At 50.8% G+C, this 17,661-nt stretch overlaps 1 pseudogene; it reads left to right on the top strand.

Moving 5' to 3' along the window:
• The first annotated feature begins 5,229 nt into the window (after nucleotides 1–5,229).
• Nucleotides 5,230–17,421, top strand: LOC129394669 (small ribosomal subunit protein uS9-like; annotated as a pseudogene).
• The last annotated feature ends 240 nt before the right edge of the window (nucleotides 17,422–17,661 follow it).

The following is a 17,661-nucleotide window of genomic DNA, read 5'->3' as shown; positions in this document are numbered from 1 at the left end:
GGACACCTCGAATCAGGGTGATTGTAGCGCAGGGGCCTTGGCCAAGCTAAAACCTTGGAAACTTTAGATCCCAGACCGGTGGCTTTCTTGCAGTGCCTGCCCCAGAGCCTTTTCCTTGGTTGTGTGGCCTGCTTCGATCTCTCTTCCCACAGATCTCATCGTCTTTAGGTCTCTTCTCAAAGGCCACCTCCTCCAGCAGGCCTTCCCTGATTGCCCCCTTCTAAATGGCACCCTTCCACCAAAACATTACATACTCCTCTTGATTTTGTTCACAAACTTTTCAGGGCCTAAAATTATTTTATTTATTTATTTATTTATTGAGAGGGAGTCTCGCTCTGTCACCCAGGCTGGAGTGCAGTAGCGCGATCTCGGCTCACTGCAACCTCCACCTCCCAAGTTCAAGCGATTCTCCCATCTCAGTCTCCCGAGTAGCTGCGACTACAGGTGTCTGCCACCACGCCCGGCTGCTTTTTATATTCCTAGTAGAGACGGGGTTTCGCCAGGTCAGCCAGGCTGGCCTCAAACTCCTGACCTCAAGTGATCCTCCTGCCTCGGCCTCCCAAAGTTCTGGGATTACAGGAGTGAGCCACCGCCCCCGGCCCCTAAAGTTATTTTATATAACATATATCACATCATTATGTTATGTTTTATAATATATATTATGTTATTGGCAAGGGAATGTGATATCTAAGAATTGGGCTCAGGGTTCAAATTTGATTCCGGCACTTACTTGCTGTGCAGGCCTTGGGCAAGTAACTTAACCTTTCTGTGCCTCAGTTTCCCTAGTCAATAAAATAGAAATAGTCTAAGGCTTTGAGAATTGAATGTTAACTAATACAGGGACAGTACTTTTTTTTTTTTTTGAGACACAGTCTCGCTCTGTTACCCAGGCTGGAGTACAATGGCGCTATCTTATCTTGGCTCACTGCAACTCCTGGGTTCAAGTCATTCTCCTGTCTCAGCCTCTCAAGTAGCTGGGATTACAGGCGCCCGCCACCATGCCCAGCTAATTTTTCCATTTTTAGTAGAGACGGGGTTTCGCCATGTTAGCCAGGCTGATCTCGAACTCCTGACCTTAGGTGATCTGCCCACCTCGGCCTCCCAAAGTGCTGGGATTACAGGCGTGAGCCACCGCGCCTGGCCAGGACAGTACTTTTATCAGGGCCTCGCACATAGAAAGTACTTAGTAAATACTCGCTACTGACTGTATATTATGGGTTCCTTTTTCTCCTCTACTATGTCAGCTCTGAGGGCAGGGCTGTATATTGTCAGCACTGTTATCTTCAGCAAGAGCCTGATGCAAAGTTGGTGCTCAATAAATTGTGACTGAATGAAGGAATCAAGTCCTAGAATAGTAAGCTGGCCAAAGCTGGGAGGACACGATTCTAATATAACTTGAGGATGGCGCAGTGGCTCACACCTGTAATCCCAGCACTTTGGGAGGCCGAGGGGACTGGATCACTTGAGGTCAGGAGTTCGAGACCAGCCTGGCCAACATGGTGAAACCCTATCTCTACTAAAAATACAAAATTAGCCGGGTGTGGTAGCGCACGCCTGTAATCCCAGCTACTTGGGAGGCTGAGGCAGGCGAATCGCTTGAACCCCAGAGGCAGAGGTTGCAGTGAGCCGAGATCACACCATTACACTCCTGCCTGGGCAACAAGAGCGAAACTCCATCTCAAAAATAAATAAATGCATACATACATACATGGCTCAATGCGCGCGGTACCCCGGTCACTGCACTATGAAATGCTTCCAGCAGAGGGCGCTGCTGGTCCGTGGACCAAACCCCAGACTCGGCACAGCTCCGCACTCCCTCCGAATTGCAGCCAACGTGCCCTCTACTTCCCTGTTGTCTGAGCCCCAGTGCTGATGCTTCCTCCTCCAGGAAGCCCTTTCTTATTTCCCAGGTTTCCAGCCTCTTGGGCTCCCACATCCAGCCCTGCCAACTCTGGGTCATCAGTGTGGGGAAGACAGGTCAGTCCCATATTAGACTATGAGCCCCAAGAAGGGAGGAGGAGGCCAGGGGCCATGTCAGTCTCCACTGTGTCCCCAGTGCCACCTAGCACAGGCCCAACGCAGAGAAGGCATTTGGGAGAATAGGTGCTGATTGAATCATGGAAATAAAAATTCAAACTCATATCCTAACTACTCCAGCATTTTTTTTTTTTTTAAGACAGTCTTGCTCTGTTGCCCAGGCTGGAGTGCAGTGGCACGATCTTGGCTCACTGTGTAACCTCCGCTTCCCAGGTTCAAGCGATTCTCCCGCCCCAGCCTCCCAAGCAGCTGGGATTACAGGCACCCGCCATCATGCCTTGCTAATTTTTATATTTTTGTAGAAATGGGGTTTCCCATGTTGGCCAGGCTGGTCTTGAACTCTTGACCTCAGGTGATCCACCCGCTTCGGCCTCCCAGAGTGCTGGGATTATAGGCGTCAGCCACCATGCCCGGCCTACTCCAGCTTTTTTAAAAGACAGATGTCACTCTGTCACCCAGGCTGGAGTGCAGTGGCAGTCATAGCTCACTGCAGCCTTGATTTCCCGGGTTTAAGCAATGCTCCCTCTTCAGCCTCCCAAGTCCCAGGTAGCTGGGACTACAAATGCACCACCATACCCAGCTACTTTTTGTTGTTTTTTGTAAAGATGGGGGTCTCCCTATGTTGCCCAGGCTGGTCTTGAACTCCTGACCTCAAGCGATCCTCGTGCCTTGGCCTCCCAAAGTCCTGGGATTACAGGCATGAGCCACTGTGCCAAGCTCCAGCTATTTCTTTCTTTCTTTTTTTAATTAAGACAGCATCTCACTAGGAGTGGTGGCTCATGCCTATAATCCCAGCACTTTGGGAGGCCTAGGAGGGCGGATCACCTGAGATCAGGAGGGCGAGACCAGCCTGACCAATATGATGAAACCGTGTCTCTACTAAAATTACAAAAATTAGCCGGGCTTGGTGGCATGGGCCTGTAATTCCAGCTTGTCAGGAGGCTAAGACAGGAGAATCACTTGAACCAGGGAGGCGGAGGTTGCAGTGAGCCAAGATCGCGTCATTGCACTCCAGCCTGGGCAACAAGAGCAAAACTCCATCCCCACCCCCCCCCCCAAAAAAAAAAGACTGTCTCTGTTGCCCAGGCTGGAGTGCAATGGCGTGATCTCGGCTCACTGAAACCTCCATCTCCCAGGTTCAAGTGATTCTCCTGCCTCAGCCTCCAGAGTAGCTGGGATTACAGGTGTGCACCATCATGCCCAGCTAATTTTTATATTTTCAGTATAGACAGGGTTTCACCATGTTGGCCAGGCTGGTCTCGAACTCCTGACCTCAGGTGATCTACCCGCCTCGGCCTTCCAAAGTGCTAGCTCCAGCTATTTCAACAGCACAGGATCGAGGGGCAGCAGAGCCTTCCCCATGCCCCCCATTTTTTTGGCCTCACGACGCTGGACTTTGGATCTGGATCTGCCACACGCTTACCACAGGCAGTGCAGGGACTGGAGCCAGGCAGCAGGGACAAATCTCAGCTGGGTCATTTGCTAGCTGTGTGACCCTCTGAGCCAAGAAGTAACCTCTCTGGACCTCAGATTTCTAGTCTGTCAAACGAGACTCACAGGGTACCCTACTTTAAGGCTGTGGTGAGGATTAGTGTATAATCCCCCAGAAAAGGCTTAGAACAGGGTAGCACCCGGTAAATACTATGTGTGTTGGGGGAGGGCAGGGGATGGAGCCGGGCGGGGAGCCAGGCAGATCTAGGTTTAAATCCTGGCCCTGCCATTTCTAGTCCATGTAAACCGGGGGAACAATGATCTCTGGCTGAGCCTCTGTCTCCTCGTCTGTAAAATGGGGATGATCACACTCATCACACAGCATGGAGGTGAGACTTAAATGAGATAAAGATTGAAAGAAGAAGAAAGTGTTAACTAAGGAAAACCTTTCTTGCTTTTGTCGCTGCTGTTGTTGTTTTTCTTTTTTTGAGACGGAGTCATGCTCTTTCTCCCCGGCTGGAGTGCAGTGGCACAATCTCGGCTCACTACAACTTCCGCCTCCCAGGTTCATACAGTTCTCCTGCCTCAGCCTCCGGAGTAGCTGGGACTATAGGCGCGTGCCGCCATGCCCAGCTAATTTTTGTATTTTTAGTAGAGACGGGGTTTCACCATGTTAGCCAGAATGGTCTTGATCTCCTGACCTCGTGATCTGCCTGCCTCGGCCTCCCAAAGTGCTGGGATTACAGGCGTGAGCCACCACACCTGGCCAGGAAAACCTTCCTTTAGGCCAGCCCTGTTCCAAGTACTTCTGCACAACGCCAACAATGGCTGATGTTTGAGTTCTTACCCCAGACTGGCCCTGTGCCAACTCCTGTACACAAATTGTTAACCTTCACACCAGCTGCGATGATTCACTCCATTCCACAGGTGAAAAACATGAGGCACAGAGAGGCTGAGTAACTTGTCTTAGGTCACACAGCCAAGGAGTAGCAGAGCCCCAGAATCTTTGTAGCTGACCCCCCAAGGTAGGCACTATTACCAGCCCCACCTAAAAATGAGGAAACTGGCCGGATGTGGTGACTCATACCTGTAATCCCAGGGCTTCAGGAGGCCGAGGCAGGAGGATTGCTGGAGCCTAGGAGTTTGAGACCAACTTGGGGGACATAGGGTGAACTTATCTCTACAAAAAAAAATTTTATTTATTTATTTTTTTTGAGATAGAGTCTTACTCTGTCGCCCAGGCTGGAGTGCAGTGGCGTGATCTTGGCTCACTGTAACCTCCGTGTCCTGGGCTAAAGCAATTCTCCTGCCTCAGCCACCTGAGTAGCTAGGATTACAGGAACCACACCTGGCTAATTTTTTTTGTATTTTTAGTAGACATGGGGTTTCACCATGTTGGCCAGGCTGGTCTCAAACTCCTGACCTCAAGTGATCTGCCCACCTCAGCCCCCCAAACTGCTGGGATTATGGGCGTGAGCCACCGGGCCCAGCCTGTTTATTTTTTTGAGATGGAGTCTTACTCTGTCGCCCAGGCTGGAATGCAGTGGCACGATATCAGCTCACTGCAACCTCCGCCTCCCGGGTTTAAGCAATTCTCCTGCCGCAGCCTCCTGAGTAGCTGGGACTACAGACATGCGCCACCACCCCCGGCTAATTTTTGTGTATTTTTAGTATAGACAGGGTTTCACCATGTTGGTTAGGCTGGTCTCCAACTCCTGACCTTAAATGATCTGCCTGCCTTGGCCTCCCAAAGTGCTGGAATTACAGGCATCACCCACCTGCCAAAAAAATATTTTAAAAAAAATTAGCCATGTGTGATGTATCACACGTGGTCTCAGCAACTCAGGAGGCTGAAGCAGGGGGATTGCTTGAGCCCAGGAGTCTGAGCCTGCAGTGAGCTATTATCATACCACTGCACTCCAGCCTGGGTGACAGAGTGACAGCCTGTCTCAAAAAATAAATAAAAAAGGAAACTGAGGCTCAGAGAGGAGAAATTGCTTGCATATCCAACAAATACTCCACCCTATCCCTTAAGGCCTTAGTTTGCCACGTCAGGAAAATGGGTACACAGGGTGGGAGCTTTTCTGTTTTCACCTTCTGGCCATTATTTTTTAATTTAAAAAATAATGGCCAGGAGTGGTGGCTCACGCCTGTCATCCCAGCACTTTGGGAGGCCAAGGCAGGTGGATCACTTGAGGTCAGGAGTTTGAGACCAGCCCGGCCAACATGGTGAAACCCCGTCTCTACTAAAAATGCACACAAAGGCCGGGCGTGGTGGCTCAGGCCTGTAATCCCAGCACTTTGGGAGGCCGAGGCCGGCGGATCACGAGGTCAGGAGATCGAGACCACGGTGAAACCTCGTCTCTACTAAAAATACAAAAAATTAGCTGGGTGCAGTGGCAGGCGCCTGTAGCCCCAGCTACTCGGGAGGCTGAGGCAGGAGAATGGCATGAACCCGGAAGGTGGAGATTGCAGTGAGCCGAGATCGCGCCACTGCACTCCAGCCTGGGGGACAGAGCAAGACTCCATCTCAAAAAAAAAAAAAAAAAAAAAAAAAGGCACACAAAAAATTAGCCGGGCATGGTGGCACGTGCTAGTAGTCCCAGCTACTCGGGTGGCTGAGGCAGGAGAATCACTTGAACCCGGGAGGCAGAGGTTCCAGTGAGTCAAGATCGCACCACTGCCCTCCAGCCTGGGCGAAAGAGTGAGACTCCATCTCAAAAAAAAAAAAAAAAAAAAAAAAAAGGAATGCAGTCAGAAAAAACGTTCATAGACATAGAGAATAAAAGACCACAGAGTGAAAGTAAGCGTTCTCTCTCCCTGATCCCCGGACACCCTTCGCACAAGTAAATCTGATGACCGTTTCCAATATACTTCCAGAGATATTCCATGAATATGATCGTGTGTGGATGTACGAGTGTGTGGGCCCATTTAAGAAAAGCACACCTGATATAATCCTTACCTGTGGAGGACGACAAAATGATGGGCCTTGAACTTTGGGTGTGGCCATGTGACTTGCTTTGGCCAATAGCAGAGGGGCACAAGTGACAGTCGTGTCAGTTCTGAGCTTAGGTCTCAAGAGACCTTGAACATTTCTTTTTGCATCTCAGCATCGCCATGAGACGGGCTTCCCCTGAGAGCTTCCTCTCCCCTCAGCCTGCACTCCACAAGGTTCCCATATGAAGCAGAACTTCCCATCTGAGCCCGGCCTGGATTGGCCAACTCTCAGCCAACCCCACATCCATTTTAGAGCTATTGACCAGGCATGGTGGCTCACACCTGTAATCCCAGCACTTTGAGAGGCCAAGGCAGGAGGACTGCTTGAGACCAGGAGTTTGAGACCAGCCTGGGCAATATAGCAAGATCCCCATCTCCATAAAAAAAAAAAAGTTAAAATGAGCCAAGTGTGGTGGTGCACACCTGTAGTTCCAGCTGCTCGGGAGGTTGAGGTGGGAGCCCCAGAGGTCAAGGTTGCAGTGAGCTATGATGGCACCACTGTATTCCAGCTTGGGTGAAAAAGAGTGGGGCAAGAGGTGAGAACCTGTCTCCAAAATAAAAATGTACCAAAATAAAATGTAAAAAACCATGAACCAAAAATAAAATGTAAAAAAATAAAAATAAAAATAAAATGGCCAGGTGCAGTGGCTCATGCCTGTAATCCTGGCACTTTGGGAGACCGAGGTGGGTGGATCACCTGAGGTCAGGAGTTTGAGACCAGCCTGGCCAACGTGGTGAAACCCCGTCTCTACTAAAAATACAAAAATTAGCCGGGTGTGGTGGCAGACGCCTGTAATCCCAGCTACTCAGGAGGCTGAGGCTGGAGAATCACTTGAACCGGGGAGACGGAGGTTGCAGTGAGCCGAGATCACGCCATTGCACTCCGGCCTGGGCAACAAGGGCGAAACTCCCTCTCAAAAAAAAAAAAAAAATTAGCTTTTTTTTTCTGATTGCAGCGCCACGTGGTGAGGGTCTCTAGTTCACGCTCGCAGCCATGCGGTCCGAGGGCCAGCTGCAATCTGTGCAGGTCTTCGGTGGCAAGAAAACAGCCACAGCTGTGGTGGACTGCAAACGCGGCGATGGCCTCATCAAGGTGAATGGGCGGCTCCTGGAGATGATCAAGCTGCGCACACTACAATAGAAGCTGCTGGAGCCAGTTCTCTTTCTCGGTCTCAGCAAGGAGCCATTTGCTGGTGTGGACATCCATGTCCCTGTGAAGGGTAGTGGTCACGTGGCCTAGATTTATGCTGTCAGTCCATCTCCAGAGCCCTGGTGGCCTATTACCAGAAATATGTGGATGAGTCTTCCAAGAAGGAGATCAAAGACATCCTCATCCAGTATGACCAGACCCTGCTGGTAGCTGATCCCCGTCGCTCTGAGTCCAAAAAGTTTGGAGGCCCTGGTGCCCGTGCTTGTTACCAGAAATCCTACCAATAAGCCCATCATGACGATCAAAATTCACCTGTATAATAACGTTTTTGAGGGATTTTAAAATTTCAAGAAAAAAAAATAAGCTGGGTGTGGTGGTACACACCTGTAACCCAGCTACTCCGGAGGCTGAGGCAGGAGAAACGCTTGAACCTGGGAGGTGGAAATGGCAGTGCGCCAAGATCGCACCACTGCACTCCAGCCTGGGCCTCAGAGTGAGTCAAAAAAAGAAAACAAAAAAAGTTATTAGGCCGGGCACGGTGGCTCATGCCTGTAATCCCAGCACTTTGGGAAGCCGAGGCGGGCGGATCACGAGGTCAGGGGATGGAGACCATCCTGGCTAATGCAGTGAAACCCCGTCTCTACTAAAAATACAAAAAATTAGCCGGGCGTGGTGGCGGGCGCCTGTAGTCCCAGCTACTCGGGAGGCTGAGGCAGGAGAATGGCGTGAACCTGCGAGGCGGAGCTTGCAGTGAGCCGAGATTGCGCCACTGCACTCCAGCCTGGGTGACAGAGCGAGACTCCGTCTCAAAAACAAACAAACGAACAAAAAGTTATTGCATTTTGGGGTAGTCTGTTTCAATAAAAAGAAAAAGGAAAAAAGAACGAAGCAACAGAAGACAAAGCAGAGATTTATCCAAGACAATTCAGAGAGTGGGAGCGGGCTGGAGCACCTCCCCAATTAGGGTTGTCTTTTTTTTTTTTTTTTGAGACGTAATCTCGCTCTGTTGACCAGGCTGGAGTGCAGTGACATGATCTCAGCTCACTGCAACCTCTACCTCCCGCGTTCAAGCGATTCTCCTACCTCAGCCTCCTGAGTAGCTGGGACTCCTAGCACGAGCCACCACGGATGCGCCACCACACCCGGCTAATTATTGTACTTTTAGTAGAGACAGGATTTCACCATGTCGGCCAGGCTGGTCTGAAACTCCTGATCTTGAGTGATTTGGCCGCCTTGACCTCCCAAAGTGCTGGGATTACAGGCGAGCCACCACGCCAGGCCTTCCAGTTAGGGTTTTTATTAAGATAAAAAGGACCCGGCAACACCCCTAGGTGCCCTTCAGAGGCCTCCAATTGGTTACACTCTATGAAGGATTGGCTCATGACCAATCAGAGCCCAAGTGGAGACCTGGCTTGCAGTCAATCAGAGGCTGGAGTGGCTTATTATCATGGGAGGGAGAATATAGCCTGTATGCACCTGTGGCTCTCCTGCCTCTATGAACTGACTGCACCTGCTATCCCGTTGCTTATGCAAACTGGCTGTACCTGATGAACCCCCAGTTACCCTAATTCCCTATTCTCCTGCCACACCAGCGCTTTGGGAGGCTAAGCCTGGAGCCCTGGAATTGGAGGATGCAGGCTCACTTGAGGCTGGGAGTTCAAGACCAGCCTGGGCAACATAGCAAGACCCACCCCATCTGTACAAAAAGAAAAAAAGAAAGAAAAAAAGGAATCCGAAGAGAAAAAAAGTTGAGCAAAAGAAATCAGACAAATGGGCCGGGTGCGGTCACTCCTGCCTATAATCCCAGCACTTTTCAGGCTGAGGTGGGCAGATCACAAGGTCAGCAGTTCAAGACCAGCCTGACCAACATGGTGAAACCCTGTCTCTACTAAAAATACAAAAATTAGCCAGGCGTGGTGGCACGTGTTTGTAATCCCAGCTACTCAGGCAGCTGAGGCAGGAGAATCGCTTGAACCCAGGAGGCAGAGGGTGGCCCGGCCTTCTTCTTTTCTTTCTTTGAGATGGAATTTCACTGTTGTTGCCCAGACTGGAGTACAGTGGCACTATATCGGCTCACTGCAACCTCTATCTCCCGGGTTCAAGAGATTCTCCTGCCTCAGCCTCCCAAGTAGCTGGGATTACTGGCATGCATCACCACGCCTGGCTAATTTTTTGTATTTTTAGTAGAGATGGGGTTTCACGGTGTTGGTCAAGCTGGTCTCGAACTCCTGACCTCAAGTGATCCACCCACCTAGGCCTCCCACTGTGCTCAGCGAGAACATTTTCTTGGAGGAGAGAGAGACATTCACTGGGAGGGGACATGAGAGAGTTTCTTTGGGAGCTGGTAGTAGTCTCTATTTAGATCCTGGTGATGCTTATTCACATGTACACGAATATAAAAGTTCATTGATTTTAAGATTAGGGCACTTCACCCAATAGAAATTATGCCTCAATAGGCCGGGCACGGTGGCTCACACCTGTAATCCCAGCACTTTGGGAGGCCTGGGTGGGTGGATCACGAGGTCAGGAGTTCGAGACCAGCCTGGCCAACATGGTGAAACCCCGTTTCTACTAAAGATACAAAAAATGAGCCAGGTGTGGTGGTGTGCACCTGTAGTCCCAGCTACTCTGAAGGCTGAAGCAGGAGAATCGCTTGAACCCGGGAGGTAGAGGTTGCAGTGAGCCGAGATCGCGCCATTGCACTCTAGCCTGGGTGACAGGGTGAGACTCCGTCTCAAAAAAAAAAAAAGGAGGGAGGGAGGGAGGAAGGAAGGAAGGAAGGAAGGAAGGAAGGAAGGAAGGAAGGAAGGAAAGAAAATAAATTATGCCTCAATAAAAAGAGTAAATTTGGCCGGGCGCAGTGGCTCATGCCTGTAATCCCAGTACTTTGGGAGGCCGAGGCAGGAGGATCAAGAAGTCAGGAGTTTGAGACCAGCCTGGCCAACGTGGTGAAACCCCGTCTCTACTAATAATACAAAAATTAGCCAGGCATGGTGGCACATGCCTGTAATCCCAGCTACTCGGGAGGCTGAGGCAGGAGAATCGCTTGAACCTGGGAGGCAGAGGTTGCGGTGAGCCGAGATCCGCCATTGCACTCCAGCCTGGGCAACAAGAGCCAAACTCGATCTCAAAAAAAAAAAAAAAAAGAGTAAATTTGAGAAAATAAAATATGAATAAGTGTGAACATCCATACACTCCAAATATAACAGTTCCAATAAAAATACATTTGAAACGATAATAGAATATAAAAACAGGCCAGGTATGGGCCGGGCGCGGTGGCTCACGCCTGTAATCCAAGCACTTTGCGAGGCCGAGGCAGGTGGATCACGAGGTCAGGAGATCGAGACCATCCAGACTAACACAGTGAAACCCTGTCTCTACTAAAAACACACAAAAAATTTAGCTGGGTGTGGTGGCAGGCACCTGCAGTCCCAGCTACTCGGGAGGCTGAGGCGGGAGAATGGCATGAACCCGGGAGGCGGAGCTTGCAGTGAGCCGAGATCACACCACTGCACTCCAGCCTGGGCAACACAGCGAGACTCCGTCTCAAAAAAACAAAAACAAAAACAAAAAACACACCAGGTATGGTGGCTTACACCTACAATCCCAGCACTTTGTGAGGCTGAGGCAGGAGGATTGCTTGAGGTCAGGAGTTCAAGACCAGGCTGGGCAACATAGCAAGACTGTGTCTTTACAAAAGATACAAAAATTAGCTGGGCGTGGTGGCACGCATCTGTGATCCCAGCTACTGAGGAGGCTGAGGTGGGAGGATCGCTGAGCTCAGGAGATGGAGGCTGCAATGAGCCAAGATCATACCACTGCATTCCAGCCTGGGAGACAGTGAGATCCTGTGTCTAAACAAACAAACAACATCAAGAAAAAAACAAAACAAAACAAAAAACAACCTGGGATAAAGCTAAAGCAGCACCTAGAGGGAAATGTATAGCTAATTTGATAAAATTGATTGATCTGGGGCTGGGTGCAGTGGCTCATGCCTGTAATCCCAGCACTTTGGGAGGCTGAGACGGGCGGATCACTTGAGGTCAGGAGTTGAAGACTAGCCTGGCCAACATGGTGAAACCCCATCTCTATTAAAAATACAAAAATTAGGCCAGGCGCAGTGGCTCCCGCCTGTAATCCTAGCACTTTGGGAGGCCAAGGAGGGCGGATCATTTGAGGTCAGGAGTTGGAAACCAGCCTGGCCAACATGGTGAAACCCTGTCTCTACTAAAAATACAAAAATTAGCCAAGCCTGGTGGATGGCAGCTGGAATCCCAGCCACTCAGGAGGCTGAGGCAGGATAACGGCTTGAACCCGGAAAGCAGAGGTTGCAGTGAGCCGAGATCGAATCAGTGCACTCCAGCCTGGGTGACAGAGCGAGACTCCATCTCAAAGAAAAAAAAAAAAAGATTGATTGGTTTGGAGACTGGGGCAGGACAAGTTGGGAGCCATGAAAGACGTTATTTCATTCACCACCCACTACCCTATGGACCAGACCCTGGTCAGCTGATTATGGGGCTGCAGGCTGGCCTGGCTCTCCAGGAAGAGAAAGGTGGAATGGGCAGGGTCTCAACTCCCCAGCCCTGGGTCTGGCCTTGATTTACAACTTGTCTTCTATGAATCAAATGGCATGGTAAATGGCCCAGTTTGGGAAAGGGATTTGAGGAGTGCATGGGGGAGGGTATTGCAGGTGGTGGGCCATGGGGGTGGAGTGCTGCCCTCCCGGAGTCTCTCCTGGAGGTGGCAGCCTCTTCCTGAGGGTAGGGACAGAGACAGATGAGATGCTTAAGAGTAAGACAGGGTTTGAGGGCAGGGCTGCCTTGGGAATGCAGGGAGAAGAGTGTAGACTGTAATTCCAGTTATACTGGCTGTGACCTTAGGTAACTCCCTTGCCCTTTCTCGGCCCCAGCGTTCGTCCTCTGTGAAAAGGGGGTTCGACATGAAGAAGTGGGGATCAGGAAGAGATGAGGAAGACAAGCTCCAGGACTGACAGCTTAGTCCAGTCTTGTTCTGCTACTTCCCTGCTGTGTGACTTTCGATAAGTGTTGCAACCTCTCTGGGCCAGCCTTACTTTCCTGATTTGTAAAAACGGCAGTACCTTCTAGACTCCCAGAAGAAAAGTAAATTAAAAAAAAATTGGCAGTACTCACTTCATAGGACTGTTGGAAAATTAAACTAGTGAATACCCATTAAAGTGCTTGGACCCTGAAGTCAGATGGCTGGGGTGATGGGAGATGGGTTGGGGAAGTGGGTACACTAGAGCCTGATGACCTAGAAAGAGGCTGACAATACAGTCTGACATCGGGGAGAAGCCTGGAAGTTATTTCCACCAAAGCCTGAATCCATTCTTGGCAGCCTTGTACCTATTTGATTCCCAGTTCTGCCCCCTTCCAGCTGTGTGACTTTGGGCAAGTCACTTAACCTCTCTGAGCCTTATTGTTGGGGACGTTAAATAAGTCAACATATGTAAAGCACTTACCACAGTACTTGACATATAGGTGTATTCAATAAAAGTTAACTGTCAGGGCCTGGAGTGGTGGTGCGTGCCTGTAGTCCCAGCTACTCGGGAGGCTGAAGTGGGAGGATTGCTTGAGGCTTGGAATTGGAGGCTGCAGTGCACTATGATTGTGCCTGTGAATAACTACTGTGCTCCAGCCTGAGCAACATAGCGAGACCCTATGAAGAACCCATGTCTAAACAAACAAACAAACAAAAGCTTCTTTGTGGAGTGGCTGTTTAATGTCCATGATAACCTCCTTCTAGCACATTCTCCTGTCAATGAAGAGGCTGGAAAGCTAAAGACTAGATTTTCCAGAGGGAAAGTAGGAAAGTAGTTCTGGGGCCCGAGCAGTGTTCCTTCAGCCCTTCCAACGATTTTGTCAGTGCCTAATACATGATAGTACGTACAGTCCTTTTTTTTTTTTTTTTTTTTTTTTTTTTTTTTTGAGATGGAGTCTCGCTCTGTCGCCCAGGCTGAAGTGCAGTAGTGCGATCTCGGCTCACTGCAACTCCGCCTCCCGGGTTCACACCATTCTCCTGCCTCAGGCCCCGGAGTAGCTGGGACGACATGCGCCTGCCACCACGCACGGCTAATTTTTTTTTTTTTTTTTTTTTTGTATATTTTTGTAGTAGAGACAGGGTTTCACCGTGTTAGCCAGGATAGTCTCGATCTCCTGACCTCGTGATCCGCCCGCCTCGGCCTCTCAAAGTGCTGGGATTACAGGCGTGAGCCACTGCGCCCAGCCAATAGCAGAGTCCTTTCTATTTAAGCTGGGTAGTGGTTACTCTCGCCTACATCTGCCAGATACAGTTACTATTATTTATTTAGTCAACAAATACTCATTTACCTTGAGGGCACTGGGGAGCCATGGCAAGCTCTGAGGAGGGGAGGTCAGCAGGTAGGGTTTAGGTGGGAGTGGCACAGACTGGGACAGGAGTCCAGGGAGGAAGTTGGGTCAGGAGGAAGAGCGGAGGGGGTCTTGAGCTAGAGTGGGCAGTGGAGGGGCAGCGGTCGGATTGACAGTCGGGCTCTGGGGGGTGGGATGAAGATACGTGATGAGGGTTGTAAAGCTCCCCAAGGCCAATTGTTTCTTTAAGACTCAAAGCAGAGGGAGCTCACGGCACAAGGTCCTGCTGGAGCGTTTGATTGGCTCAGCCCAGGTCACTGGCCTGGACCATTGCTGCAAGGGATTCTGGGAAATTGAGTTTCTGGCATCTTTGGCTTCTCCAAAGGAGGAGGGCTTACAGTGGGGAATCCCCGAACATAGAAAGGGCTTCTGGCACTGTGTGGCTAAAAAGAATGTGCAATGGGCCCGGCAGGGTGCCTCACGCCTGTAATCCCAGCACTTTGGGAGGCCGAGGCGGGTGGATCACCTGAGGTAGGAGTTTGAGACTAGCCTGGCCAACATGGCGAAACCCCTTCTCTACTAAAAATATAAAAGTTAGCAGAGCGTGGTGGCCCATGCCTGTAATCCCAGCTACTCGGGAGGCTGAGGCAGGAGAATCGCTTGAACCTGGGAGGCGGAGGTTGCAGTGAGCTGACATCGCACCATTGCACTCCTGCCTGGGTGATAGAGCAAGACTCCGTCTCAAAAAAAAAAAAAAAAAACCCTCCCACAAGGTGTGGCTGGGCCGTGCCACCCAAAATGTGTGTGGCATGGATCCAGCCTCTTCCCTGCTTATGACCCTCAGTGCCTCCTGTCAATCTCACAGTGGGATGATGATGATGATTTTTTCCATTTAATATTTTAAAAAATTATTCTAAAAATTTTTTTGTAGGTATTTAGTAGGTGTGTATATTTATGGGGTATATGAAACGTTTTGTTCTTTTTTTTTTTTTTTTGAGATGGAGTTTCACTCTTTTTGCCCAGGCTAGAGTGCAATGGCGCGATTTCGGCCCGCGGAAACCTCTGCCTCCCGAGTTCAAGCAATTCTCCTGCCTCAGCCTACCGAGTAGCTGGGATTACAGGCATGTGCCACCACCCTGGCTAATTTTGTATTTTTAGTAGAGACGGGGTTTCTCCACGTTGATCAGGCTGGTCTTGAACTCCCGACCTCAGGTGATCTGCCCACCTCGGCCTCCCAAAGTGCTGGGATTACAGGCGTGAGCCACTGCACCCGGCCATGAAATGTTTTGATACAGGCATGCAACTTGTAATAATCACATCGTGGAGAATGGGGTATCCATCTTCTCAAGCATTTATCCTTTATATTACAAACAATCCAATTATACTCCTTTATTTTAATTAATTTTTGTGTGTGTGAGACAGGGTCTCACTCTCTTGCCCACGATGGAGTGCAGCAGTGGCTCGATCACAGCTCACTGCAGCCTCGACTGCCTGGGTTCAAGCAATCCTCCTGCCTCAGCCTCCTGAGTAGCTGGGACCACAGATGCACTCCACTACGCCCAGATAATTTTTGTAGTTTTTTTTATTTTTTGTGGAGACGGGGTTTAGCTATGTTGCCGAGGCTGGTCTCTAACTCCTGGGCTCAAGGAATCCTTCCTCCTTGGCCTCCCAAAGTGCTGGGATTACAGGTGTGAGCCACTGCACCTGGCCTATTACCCTTCTCAGGCTCTGGAGTCCATCCTTCTGCTCTGTCTCCCTGAGTTCAATTGTTTTTTGTTTTGTTTTTTTTTTTAGACACAGTCTCGCTCTGTCACCAAGGCTGGAGTGCAGCAGTGCGATCACAGCTCACTGCAGCCTCACCTCCCCAGGCTCAAGTGATCCTCCCATCTCGGCCTCCTGAGTAGCTGAGACTATAGGTGTGTCCCACCATGCCCGGCTAATTTTTGTATTTTTAGTAGAGACAGGGTTTCACCGCGTTGACCAGGGTGGTCTCGAACTCCTGAGCTCAAGCAATCCTCCTGCCTCAGCCTCCTTGTTTTGATTTTTAGATCCCACAAATAACTTGTGATGTTTGTCTTTCTATACCTGGTTCATTTAACATTTTCTTTTTCTTTTCTTTTCTTTCTTTTTTTTTTTTTTTTGAGACTGAGTCTTGCTCTGTCACTCAGGCTAGAGGGCAATGGTGCCATCTCAGCTCACTGCAACCTCCACCTCCTAGGTTCAAGCAATTCTTATGCCTCAGCCTCCTGACTAGCTGGGATTACAGGCGTGTGTCACCATGCCAGGCTAATTTTTGTACTTTTAGTAGAGATGGGGTTTCACCATGTTGGCCAGGCTGGTCTTGAACTCCTGGCCTCAAGTGATCCACCCGCCTCCGCCTCTGCCTCCCAAAGTGCTGGGATTACGGGCCTGAGCCACTGTGCCCGGCCCATCTAACATTTTCACTGTCAATCACAATGGGATTAAAACTCCTCCCACAGCCCCTAGGGCACCATGGGTCGGCTCCTGTCTCCCCTCCAACCTCATCTTCTTCCTCCCACTCTCTCCTTGGCCCCATCTGCTCCAGCCCCCTGGCCTCCTTCCTGTCTGTCCTCAGATGTGCCCAGCCATTCTCACCTCAGCGCCTTTGCACCTGCTGTTCCTCCCAGAGCCGCACATGGCTGGCTCCCTGTTCTCCTTCAGGTCTCTGCTCAGATGTCATCTTCCCAAAGAGGCCTGCCTCGACCTCCCCTGCTGCTGTGCCGTCCCCTCATCTGTGACCCTCTTGCACTATCACCTCCAGGACGGCGGGGGTTTTGTGTTTTGTTGTAGCCTCAGGAAGTGCCTGATAGATCCCTGTTTCGAGACCAGTTCCATTTAGTTTTCTGGGCCTCAGTTTCCGTAACCGTGAAGGAGACCCTTGGCAATCTGAGGTGGCTGGGAAAGGGGGGAAAGGGCTGGGCCCCATGTAAATATTTCTAAAGCACCCCTCTCCCCTCCCCGCTCAGATCAGGAGTCTGAGGGAGAGGCACAGAGGCTCCCTTTCTCTAAGCCAGTCCTCACCTGCCTAAGAAGATGTGAAGGAGACCCAGGAGACCCTGGGATAGGGAGGAACCCAGAGGGAAGGGACATTCTTTTCTTCGTCGCAATCCTGGGAGCTCCCTGGAGGAGGAGACCCGATCAGCCTGCAATCCTGGCGCGTCCCAGGAGGAGAAAGCGGCTTCCTCTATACTGTACTCTCCTCCACAGAACCCCCTTCTCAGCCCTGGAAGTCCTTGCTCACAGCCGAGGCGCCGAGAGCGCTTGCTCTGCCCAGATCTGCGCGAGTCTGGCGCCCGCACTCTGAACGGCGTCGCTGCCCAGCCCCCTTCCCCGGGAGGTGGGAGCGGCCACCCAGGGCCCCGTGGCTGCCCTTGTAAGGAGGCGAGGCCCGAGGACACCCGAGACGCCCGGTTATAATTAACCAGGACACGTGGCGAACCCCCCTCCAACACCTGCCCCCGAACCCCCCCATACCCAGCGCCTCGGGTCTCGGCCTTTGCGGCAGAGGAGACAGCAAAGCGCCCTCTAAAAATAACTCCTTTCCCGGCGACCGAGACCCTCCCTGTCCCCCGCACAGCGGAAATCTCCCAGTGGCACCGAGGGGGCGAGGGTTAAGTGGGGGGGAGGGTGACCACCGCCTCCCACCCTTGCCCTGAGTTTGAATCTCTCCAACTCAGC

The sequence above is a fragment of the Pan paniscus genome, chromosome 20 (assembly GCF_029289425.2).
Source record: "Pan paniscus chromosome 20, NHGRI_mPanPan1-v2.0_pri, whole genome shotgun sequence".
In the NCBI taxonomy this organism is placed as follows: Eukaryota; Metazoa; Chordata; class Mammalia; order Primates; family Hominidae; genus Pan; species Pan paniscus.
The sequence above is the reverse complement of the archived record's forward strand: the minus strand, read 5'-3'. Positions and strand labels throughout refer to the sequence as shown.